General features: G+C 40.7%; 1 long non-coding RNA gene and 1 pseudogene across 2 annotated transcripts; both read right to left on the bottom strand.

Annotated features, from left to right (window-relative positions):
- Positions 1-1,334: 1,334 nt before the first annotated feature.
- On the bottom strand, positions 1,335-2,001 carry LOC149767938 (uncharacterized). Its single transcript, XR_016400064.1, has 3 exons — positions 1,838-2,001; positions 1,643-1,735; positions 1,335-1,543 (listed from the first exon to the last, which is right to left on the bottom strand). It is a non-coding gene; the product is annotated as an uncharacterized LOC149767938 (long non-coding RNA).
- A 776-nt stretch (positions 2,002-2,777) lies between these two features.
- LOC148714653 (uncharacterized) lies at positions 2,778-10,098 on the bottom strand (annotated as a pseudogene). Its single transcript, XR_016400050.1, has 7 exons — positions 9,738-10,098; positions 4,842-6,304; positions 4,034-4,775; positions 3,655-3,954; positions 3,461-3,566; positions 3,099-3,381; positions 2,778-2,809 (listed from the first exon to the last, which is right to left on the bottom strand). The product of XR_016400050.1 is annotated as an uncharacterized LOC148714653 (transcript).
- Between the last annotated feature and the right edge of the window lie 802 nt (positions 10,099-10,900).

Here is a 10,900-nt window from a genome sequence, read left to right as displayed (position 1 = left end):
CTCCTTGAAGAAGCCCAAGTGGCTGCCAAAGGACGATGAAGAAGATTATCCTGTTAAAAAGCTAGCTAAAATGAGGCTGGATTGATTCTATATATGCTCAAACCTTGGTGAGTTGGTGTGTGGCATTGGATGTAGCCATCAAGGATACTTTAATTATTTTGTCGATGAGCTGCAGTTGTTGTTGATATATAGGAGTCAGCAAGGATTATATCAATCTCAAGATATTGTATATTGCTCTTCTTACATCCACTACAAAAGAAAGTAGATGTCCCGGCGCTTTCTTGGGTCTTTACCGACGCTTATAAGCGTCGGTAGATCTCCTGGCCACGCTCCCCAAAGCGTGGGTAACACGTCGAGCAGGTGGGCGTGGGCTCGGTTTAGGCCGACGCGTCAAGAAAGCGTCGTCGACCTATACCGACGCTTTTATGCGTCGTTCCTCGCGGATGCAACCGACGCTTAAAAGCGTCGGCAAACTTGGACCGACGTTGGGACTAGACCGACGCGATAAAGCGTCGTTAAAGGCGTGCCATTTTACGTGCCAATTGCCTTTTCCGATGCTTAAAAGCGTCGGCAATAATTTTTTTTGAAAAAAAAAAATTTCGTAAAAGTAATTTTTTAATACTCTGAGTACATGAAATTCTAACAAAACAAATACACTGAATCACATATATAAAAAAATACACGTCACAAACAAGAACTTTCATTACATTCATATTATCATATTTGATTACATTGTACTTCAAAAATATTCTAAAAATATACATCTCAAATTCCTAAGTACACAATCTACGATATGTATCAAGGGTCGACGGCATCATCTCTACGAGTAGATGAAGTATCATCAACCTACAAGAAAAAGAAAATATTTTAGAAACTAAAAATACGAAAGTCATCACGCTCATACAAGAATACATTATAATTACATAAAATATTCAAATAGATTTAGTTATGTACCGGAGGAGCAAATCTCTGCAAAAAGGATGAAATATGGTCAAGCTGATCCTGCAAAGATTGTATCTTCAACTCTTGGCTTTGCTTCAACTCCGCCATATCAGTCATATGACTCTGCCTCATCTCTTCTATCCTTGTCTCATATGACTGCTTTATCTGTGCCATCTCCGTCTTCAAACTACAAACCTCTGCAGTGCTAGTACCTTGTCTGGCATCTTGGGTATATCGGCTCACTGCAGATAGCTGAGTGGGGGTAACTCCGATACCGTAACCCCTCACGCAACCATCACGTTCTGAGCCCATCAATTCAGCATAGACCTGAGCCTCGACGCGACTGGCCGCGTCGGATGATGATGACTCCTCGACATGCTCTGAAATAAGATTTGTAGCTCTTTCCTATATCTCTCTCAGAAAAAAACAGTCAGATTAATATTTTAAAAGAAGTAAAATTAATAAAACAATTATGATCAAATGAAAAATGAATACATACAACTATATCTCTCGACTCGTTCCGGACAAAGCTGCCATCTCGGTGGGTGTGGGTCATCTTATAAAACTCTACCTCACCAGGCTTCCTTCCATGCTCTACTATCTACACATACGGAAAGTATATTGGCAAACTATATATTATGATACGTGCTATATGTTAGTAAAGTTTCAAAGGGTTTCAAAGGGTTTCAAAAGAACTTACGAATTCATTTCTACGTCTCGCATAACTCTTCGAGCCTGAAGTATGAGGAACTGCTTGAGATGCTCGTGCAGCTCTACTAATATTAGAATATGTCTGACAAAATAAAAGCACACAGTATAATATGATTCAATGTATATATTTGCAATCTATATTAATAATAAAAATAATATAAGATATTGAAACAATATTCGTGACCTGTCCTCTTTCAGAAAACCAGTAGTGAACAAGCTCCCTCCACTGCTGAGGGTATACATCAGGAGGAGTCACACGAGCAACCTCCTCCTCTGTCATACCCTCGCGCTTGAAGTCCGTCTTCAATTTTGCTTTATATTCTTTCCATTTGCAGTTGAGGGACTTTAGCACCCAATCATGGCTCTCTGGAGGGAGTACAAACTTACCCTACAATAAGATACAGAATGTTATAATAATATTAAACCTCAAAAGTAAAATTATGGTAGTAAACAAATTAACATACAGAAGGTGTCAAATTAAAAGAACAAATTCAATTCATTACCTGTATGAGTCTAAGAAGCTCAACCTTATACGAAGGAAGCATGTCATTCCACTTCGTATAGTTGAGCGGACACAGTTGACCCTTGCGTGCAACCGATCCTAAAAAGCTTGATAGAAGACTTCCAGCTCTATTGATGGGCTGCCCCAATTCGTTGCATCGGATGATGATCTTCTCACCCGGAGGAAGCTTCCACACATCCTTTGCTTGAGTGGGTCCCCGTCTCGTCCTCACTGTCCCTTGTCCATCTATTCAAATTAAAAAGTCTTAAAAAGTTGAAGACAAATATGAACATAAAATATGAACTTTAAATCGAATTACCCTGGATCCGGAGCTCATCCTCTGGACAATCAGCAGGAGGCTCGTGCTGAGATCCTGACTCGTGCTGCTGGTGCTCACATGGCTGCTGGGACTGCAGAGACTGCTCAGAAGTAGATCCCACCTGAGAATGCTGGAACTCCACATCTCTAAATTGTCTCCCTCGGGGCATATTGTTACCTGGTATGCACAAAAAAGAATCAATATTTGGTTAAATGATAAATTTATACTAAATAAAGGGCTAATAAAAGAGAATATAATAAAAGAGAATATAATATTTGGTTAAATGATAAATTTTACTTACCATTATGAAACTACATTCTCGTTCAACATCCATCCTAATCAAACTCATTGGCGCATTTACTTCATCAGTTGGCACAACATTATAAGGCATACACTGAGTATAAGTATCATCGTCCTCCTCTTCCAACCTTTTTCTAATATCATACAAGTCCCTAGGTTTCGTCTTAATAACAAGAGACCAATTTTTATCTTTTGAGTCTTGCACAAAAAATACTTGTCGAGCTTGAGATGAAAAAACAAATGGGTCATCTTTCAATAGCACACTTGTATGTATCAATCTTGAAAAATTTACTAGTGTGAAGCTATTTATATCTTGCCTCAAACCTCTAGGTGAGTTTATATCCACCCAATTACATCGAAATAATACTACCTTAAACTTTCCATAATAATCCATCTCATAAATATCTGTTAGAGCACTATAATAATTTTTTCCATCCGCCTCAACCATTACTCCACTATTTTGGGTTTTTCTAAATTTCTCACGCTCTTTAGTATGAAATTTAAAACCATTTATAATAAACCCATCATATCTGTTGACAATATTATTCGGACCTCGAGCATTGACTATTAACTCCTCAGAACAATTCCTCTCCATCATCACCGGTACCTAAAAAAAAATGGAAGTAATGATTAATTTCTCTCTAGAAAATTTTTTAAAAAAAAGTTTAATATATTAGACATCTAACCTGTTTGAAAAGCCATTCTGAAAATAACTCAACCAACCATCGTTGCTCAATCCTTGGTGTAGGACGAATGTTATGGTTGAGACTTCGCTGAGCTATTAAAAATTCTCTGCACGATCAGAAAATAATTAATTAAAAGCCAATATTACATTCTTCTGACATGACAGTAAATTTAGATTTTAAGTAACCGTACTAACCTGCGAGACTCGGATATTATATCACTATGAAGTAAGACATAGCGATGTGCCTGTGCCAACGATTTCTGGTCAAGAACAACACTTTCAACTTTTTCCAAAACTCTTCCACCAGATGAGAACTTGTAAACTTCTGCATTCTCTATGATATCATAATTCCTTTGAGGTCGATTGAAAACCGTTTCAACACCTTCAAGATATCTCGAACAAAATGTCAAACACTCCTCAGCAATATATCCTTCAGCAATCGATCCCTCGGGATAGGCTCGATTGCATACATAATCTTTTAAGCGCACAAGAAACCTTCAATAATAAATTTTTAAAATAAATATCAAAATCAAACTGATTATTAAATATGGACATTAGAGTTTAGAAAAATCACCTCTCAATAGGATACATCCATCGGTAGTGAACCGGTCCACCAAGTTTAGCTTCTGCCGCTAGGTGAATGAGTAGATGAACCATAATAGTAAAAAATCCAGGAGGAAAGATCTTTTCTATATGGCATAGTGTAAGTGCAACATTAGACTCCAATTGATCAAGCTCCTTAGGATCAAGAACTTTGGAACATAATGCCTTAAAGAATGATGACAATTGAGAAACAATTGCGTAAACTTGTTTCGGTGCTGACGATCTTAAAGCCAATGGAAAGATATCTTGCATCAAAATGTGACAATCGTGACTTTTAAGATTTGAAAGTTTTCGCTCTTTGAGATTCACGCAACGTGAAATATTCGATGAGTACCCATCAGGAACCTTCATATTTTTCAGAACTGTTAGAAAAAGATCTTTCTCTTGAGTAGACATTGTATAACATGCAGGAGGTGTATAAAATTTATCATGGGCAAGCTCTTTCGGATAAAGCTCTTGTCTTATGCCCATATCTTTCAAATCAAGACGCGCTTTCAAGTTATCTTTGGTCTTTCCATCAAGATTTAACAATGTTCCAATCAGGTTATCACAAACATTCTTCTCTATATGCATCACATCAAGGTTATGTCGAAGAAGATTATACTCCCAATAAGGTAAATCAAAGAAAATGCTTTTTTTTCCTATAGTTGTTTCTGTGTAGATGCTGTCATTGAGTCATCATCATTTTCCTGACCATATACGTTGTCTTCATTCTCAAAAAAGTTGTCAACATCCTCAGCAACCTCTGCTATTAATCCTTCAATCATTGTGCTGCCAACATGCTCCCTTCCCCTCTTCTTTGAACATTTGGAGACCTTACCTGGTATATAATTGGTGCCATGCATTTGTCTAAAGACTTCAGTTCCAGTTGGTGGAATAGGGGCAGATCGCAACTCTATGGTATCATCAAACAAGTCTTTCTAAAATCGAAATGGATGGTTTGCTTCTAACCACCGACGATAGCCCATATAACAGAACTTTCCTCCATGTTTTAACCAATATGAATGGGTTGAATCTCCACAAGAAGGACATGCAATACGCCCCTTAGTGCTCCAACCAGATAAATTAGCATATGCAGGAAAATCATTGATAGTCCAAAAAAGAGCTGCACGCAATTTGAAATTTTGGCCAGCAAAAGCATCAAATGCATCAATACCCTCCCATATTTGTTTCAATTCCTCTATTAGAGGCTGTAGAAAAACATCAATATCATTACCTGGGCCCTTGTCACCTGGAATAACCATTGACAGAATTACTGAAGACTGTTTCATACACATCCATGGCGGCAAATTATATGGAATCAAAACAACCGGCTAAGTGCTGTATGTTGAGCTCATCGTTCGGAATGGATTAAACCCATCAGTAGCTAAACCAAGCCTAACACTCCGAACATCAGAAGCAAATTCGGGATGCCTATCATCAAATGCTTTCCATGCGGGACTATCCGCTGGGTGTCGTAACATTCCATCCTTTGTACGGCCTTCGTCATGCCATCTCATCGAGGAAGCCGTCTTCAGTGATGCAAACATCCTTTTCAATCTTGGTATAAGAGGAAAATACCTCAAAATTTTAGCCGGTTTTTTATTAATCGGTGAAGCATCCACTTCAGTCATCGAATCATTCTAATCTTCTTTATGTTTTTTCCATCGTGAAGTTCCACATATTCGACACGATTCTTGGTTGATATTTTCACCGCGATATAAAATGCAGTCATTCGGACAACTGTGTATCTTCTCATATCCAAGGTCCAACTCTTTTATTAGTTTTTTGGCTTCATATGAAGATGTTGGCAAAGTAACACCTTCCGGAAATGCATCCTTTAATAATTGAAGAAGCATAGTAAAAGACTTGCTGGACCACCCATTCAAATATTTCAAATGTAATAAATGCAGAAGAAAAGAAATTTTCGTAAAATTCTTACAATCCGGATACAGTTCTTGATCACAATCTTTCACCAAGTTATCATAACGAGCTGTGTCATCAGAATTTATAGATTCATCAACATGCATGGACTGATCATTAACTGTACGCTCATCTTCTCCTACAGTTCTAATACTATGTCCAAGAGCATCTCTAAGTAAGCCCCTTATATCATCTTCTTCTACAGAATTTTGTTCCGTGTCACTAGTTCCAAAATTGAAAGTGTGTTCTAGATAGGAGGGTTGGTTACATGAAGGTATGAACTCTCCATGAAGAACCCATTCAGTATAACTTTTTAGAAAACCATTCCACACCAAATGTTCTTCAACAATTTTTGGATCAAGAGCAGAACCGTTTACACATTTTTGACATGGACAATAAATCTTCCCGTTCATATTAGATTTCTCAAAAGCAAACTTAATGAAATTTTGAACTCCATCCAAATATTCGGCACTGGATCTCAACTTATTTATCCAACTTTTGTCCATTCTATTAGAATACCGATTGAACTGCAGTTTATAAAAAAAATATAAACAAAATTAGGACATCTCAACAAAGAAGATAAAGTCCAGACAATACTGAATGATATCAATCCATCAGTCAAGTGGTTGATACCAATCATCTACACAAACAGATTAAAGAATCAACCCATACTTTACCACATCTTTTAGGCGTACTCTGTCAGCAAGTTTCAACAGAATACAAGAATTCATTCCTTTATACAATGAGAAAGTGAACATATTCATGTCTCTCAAATAGTAAAACAGACAGGAAAGAAACAGGGGTTACTTTATAAGTTATATATACATATTCGGCACTGTATAAGTTATATATACAGCATGTCTTAAGCAAATATAATCATGTTAGACATCTATTGATAATCATTAACAACCAAAGGGACAATTTTCAGTAACCTACAGTCATGATAACTTCAAAATTATCTCAAACTTTATAGTGAGAGATTGATATCCATATGCAATTTTATCCAACTCACTGGTAGACATTGGCAAGATTTCTGAATTATAATCATTCCATTGCCAGAAACAATTTCCAAATGCCAAATCCGTAAATTATGCTGGCAGGACAAAGTCCAATCAAATTCAGCCTAGTCAGGTTTATACATGGTATGCACAAATTCAACAGTACAAGGGCTGGTGGACATGCTAAGAAGCTCTTCTAGCTAAAGATTTGTTCCTGCCATATGCCCCCAACAAATACAAATCCAGCCATCTTATAGCTAAGAAGCTCATTCACTATGCCAGTTTCACATACAGCATCCTTCCTCATCCTTTAGATGCAACCCTCCAGCCTTCATAAAGGGCAATTTAAAGTCATCTCTTCAGATGATTGAAACAAAAGATGCTATCTTATAATGCTATTTTGTCATTTCTCCACAAAAGGTGCTATTTTGCAATCCAAAGCAACCAGAACTCATCTTAAGGCTGTCAAGCTCGGTGCTTCAATGCAACAATTCAAGTTGATGACAATTTCTGTCGTACATGACCACCAACAGCGTAGCAATAAACCATAAAAAGGCAATGGCAAACATAAGTTTTGACGATTGAAGCAAACCAAAACCGGATGCTATTGGATTTTGATTCACAAATTGTGGTCTTCAACAATACAAGGACCAAATGTGAGCGAAGCACAACCTAAGCAATGCGTATGTGCTGGTAAACGGGATTTCAAGCTTTAACTGGCCACAGTAGCCTCAAAACAGAGTAAGAAGCTGGGAGATAACTTCTATGAAGTATGAAGGCAAGAAAGATGATAAAGACCTCACTTTAATTAAATAATTAACATTCTTCAAAAAAATAAATAACTAACATGCAAACTTGCCTACGATTTAACTTATACTTAATATGAGATTGGACATTGCTAATTAAATTCCAAACTACCAGATCAGAATATCAAACAACTAATAGATTGTAATGGTTTGTTTTTTTAAAAAAGAAACAAAAAACTCAGAGATTGATATCTAGCCAGTATCTATCAACATATAATCCAAGGCAGAAAGTCAGTAAAATACTGTAGAATTGAAAATCTAATTACCTCAAATGGCGGCTTCCCAGTCACTATTTACCCTGAAAGGAGGGAAGCCATACTTAAGTTTAGCATCTTAAAAGAAGCACAACAGCAAAGCTTTACAAAAATATTGAAATGCCCTTCAATTTAACAAAAATTTCATCTGAAACAACATCATGGCTTAAAACAACATCATGGCTTAAATAAAAATCAAATAAAAAGAACAGTACCTCGTTGCTTCAGGCCGGTCGGTCGACGTCGGTCGCCGGACAGGAGGGATACCGCTCGATCGAGGCTTGAGGGCTGCTCGGACGGCGCCGGAGAGGAGGGAGGAGGAGGAGATCCTCGGGCGGAGGCCAAGCAAGAGAATCAGTAAAATTTGAAAGAAACACCAACCAACACACGAACAAGAGGAGGCGGAGAAGGAGGAGAACAAGCGAGAAGGAGGGAGCGGAGGAAGGAGGAGAAAAATACCTCGGGCGGAGGGGTTGGGGTCGGTCGGTCGGCGCCGGAGAGGAGGGAGGAGGAGAAGGGGTTGGAGTCGGACGGCCGGCACCGGAGAGGAGCAAGACGGAAGTGACGATAGCGCCGGAGAGGAGCAAGACGGAACCTAGGGCAGCGCCGGAGAGGAGTACGGAAGCTCGAGCAGCGCCGGAGAGGAGAAATAAGGGCTCGATCGGGGTCGGTCGCTGGGTTAGGATGGTGTGCTTGCATTCGACGACGCTTATACGCGTCGTCTAATATCGACGCTTATAAGCGTCGTATTATTCCGACGCATTTAACCGTCGTTGTAGGTCTGGAAAAACAACGACGCGTAATAGCGTCGCCCTATAACCAGTTCCCACGCTATCGAGCGTCATTTGGAATTGAGGACTTTGACGACGCTTTTAAGCGTCGTGGATTCCTTTAATTTGCCGACGCTTCTAATAAGCGTCGGGAAAAGTTCTACAGGCAACGAAATTTGCCGACGCTTTTACATAGCGTCGGCAATCAAGAGTCGGCTTTTACCCTTTTTCCTGTAATCCCTATGTAAGTACCATATGAGCAAGTGAATTTTATTAAATGTTGATATGTTTCTGTGGTGGAAATTAAGGTTTCCTCACACTACAAAAATAACTATCTTTCCCGACTTTTTTCTGCAGACGCTAAGTAGAAGCGTCGGTAAGGTTTTTGGAAGTCTGGCTTCCGCCGACGCTTATAAGCGTCGTCGCACCCCGTGGCTTGGGCCGACGCTTTTAAGCGTCGGCGGAAGCAAAAATCCTTGTTTTTTATTTTTTTCTCCCAGGAAGTCTGGCTTCCGCCGACACTTATAAGCGTCGTCGCAATCCGTGGCTTGGGCCGACGCTTTTAAGCGTCGGCGGAAGCAAAAATCCTTTTTTTTTATTTTTTTCCTCCCAACGACGCTTTAGAAAGCGTCGTCGGAGGCCATTATCCCCCCCTCCCCTCCTCCCGATCCCTAACCCATCCAGCCGCCCCCCTCCCCTTCTCTCTCCGCCGCTCGCCCACTCCCCCCTCCTCTCTACAAATCCCCTCCCCTCTCCCGATCCCTCAAACCCATCCTTCCAAGAAGCGAGAGAGAGAGAGAGAGAGCGGCCACCCAGGCCCCCGATCCCTCTTCTCCGGCGTCGATGGAGTTCGATGGAGCTCCTCCCTCTTCTCCGGCGTCGGCTTCATGCCTTCTCAGGCCACCCAAGCCCCCGATCCCTCCTCCTTCTCCCCCGCCAAGGTACCAATCGCACCAGGATTGTGAACCCTGGCGAACCCTTCTGCGGTGCCAGTCTGCGTGCCGAAGAATATGGTGACCTTTTTCTTACCGTCATCCACCTCCGGCTCCAAGTCCGTCTTCACCACCAGCGGCCTCGGCGGCTCCACCGGCCGGCTCGCCTTCTTCCCGGTCGACCGCCGCCACACGAACACGATGGCGCACCCCACGAGCACCGCGATCGAGGTTGTCAGTATCATCAGCAGCTGCCGGTTCTCGGTGATCAACGCTGCCCCCGTCTCCTTCGACATCCCTTCAACGCCAAACTTCCCGGTGAGGATCGCCGACAACAGATCCAGCGGCGAGGGCTTCATCGATCCCGACTCCATGGCCCCGCCGACGTTCCTCCCACCACGATCGCTCGCCGGATCGCTCGATCGGAATTAAAGCCAAGCCCTCGAGGGATTGTGAACTGTCACTGCCAAGACATGATCAAAAGCATCGTCAATATGGTGGAAATCTTGAAGCCCAACTGGGAACACCCCAGATTCGAATGGAACCAAAAGCATCGTTATTTTTTTTCTGTAAAAAAAATTTATGACGACGCTTTAAAGCGTCGTTAATTGAACTGGTTGAGGAATTTTAGCGACGCTTAAAAGCGTCGCTAAAAATAACTTTAGCGACGCTTTTCAAATGCGTCAGCAATTTTTTTTCCACTCCGACATAGCCGACGCTTTGGTGACGCTTTGAAAAGCGTCGGGAAGAAAATTACCGACGCTTATAAGCGTCGGTAAAAGCCTCAAAAAGCGTCGCCAAAGCTCCTTTTTCTTGTAGTGTCATCAAAGGTTATTTTTACCTTAATTTATTGATCTTCTGTCCCGTTTTATATACATAGTTCTATCACTTTACCTGAAGACATATTAGGATTCAAACAGTTAGACTAGACCAAACCAAAACAATGTTATGGATCGACTTCAAAGTTGAAAATAATGTTAACCCTAGGAGAGGTCTGTGTCAAAGAAAATGTGGCCGAGTGGCTAACAAGACCTAAAATTACTCAAACCTACTTTAGTTGCCACTTTGGAAAGTGTATAGACAACTTGATCTATAGGCCAAAGTATAGATCAGCTCCCTAATCGGGGCCAGGGGTGTATTTTGAGCATTGGCCTTTGGAGGTGGCAGTGTTGAGTT

This window comes from Phoenix dactylifera, chromosome 3, assembly GCF_051530095.1.
Source record: "Phoenix dactylifera cultivar Ajwa chromosome 3, Ajwa_hap1_PhDact_Kaust_v1.1, whole genome shotgun sequence".
Taxonomy (NCBI): domain Eukaryota; kingdom Viridiplantae; phylum Streptophyta; class Magnoliopsida; order Arecales; family Arecaceae; genus Phoenix; species Phoenix dactylifera.
This window is presented reverse-complemented; position numbering and strand designations above follow the sequence as displayed.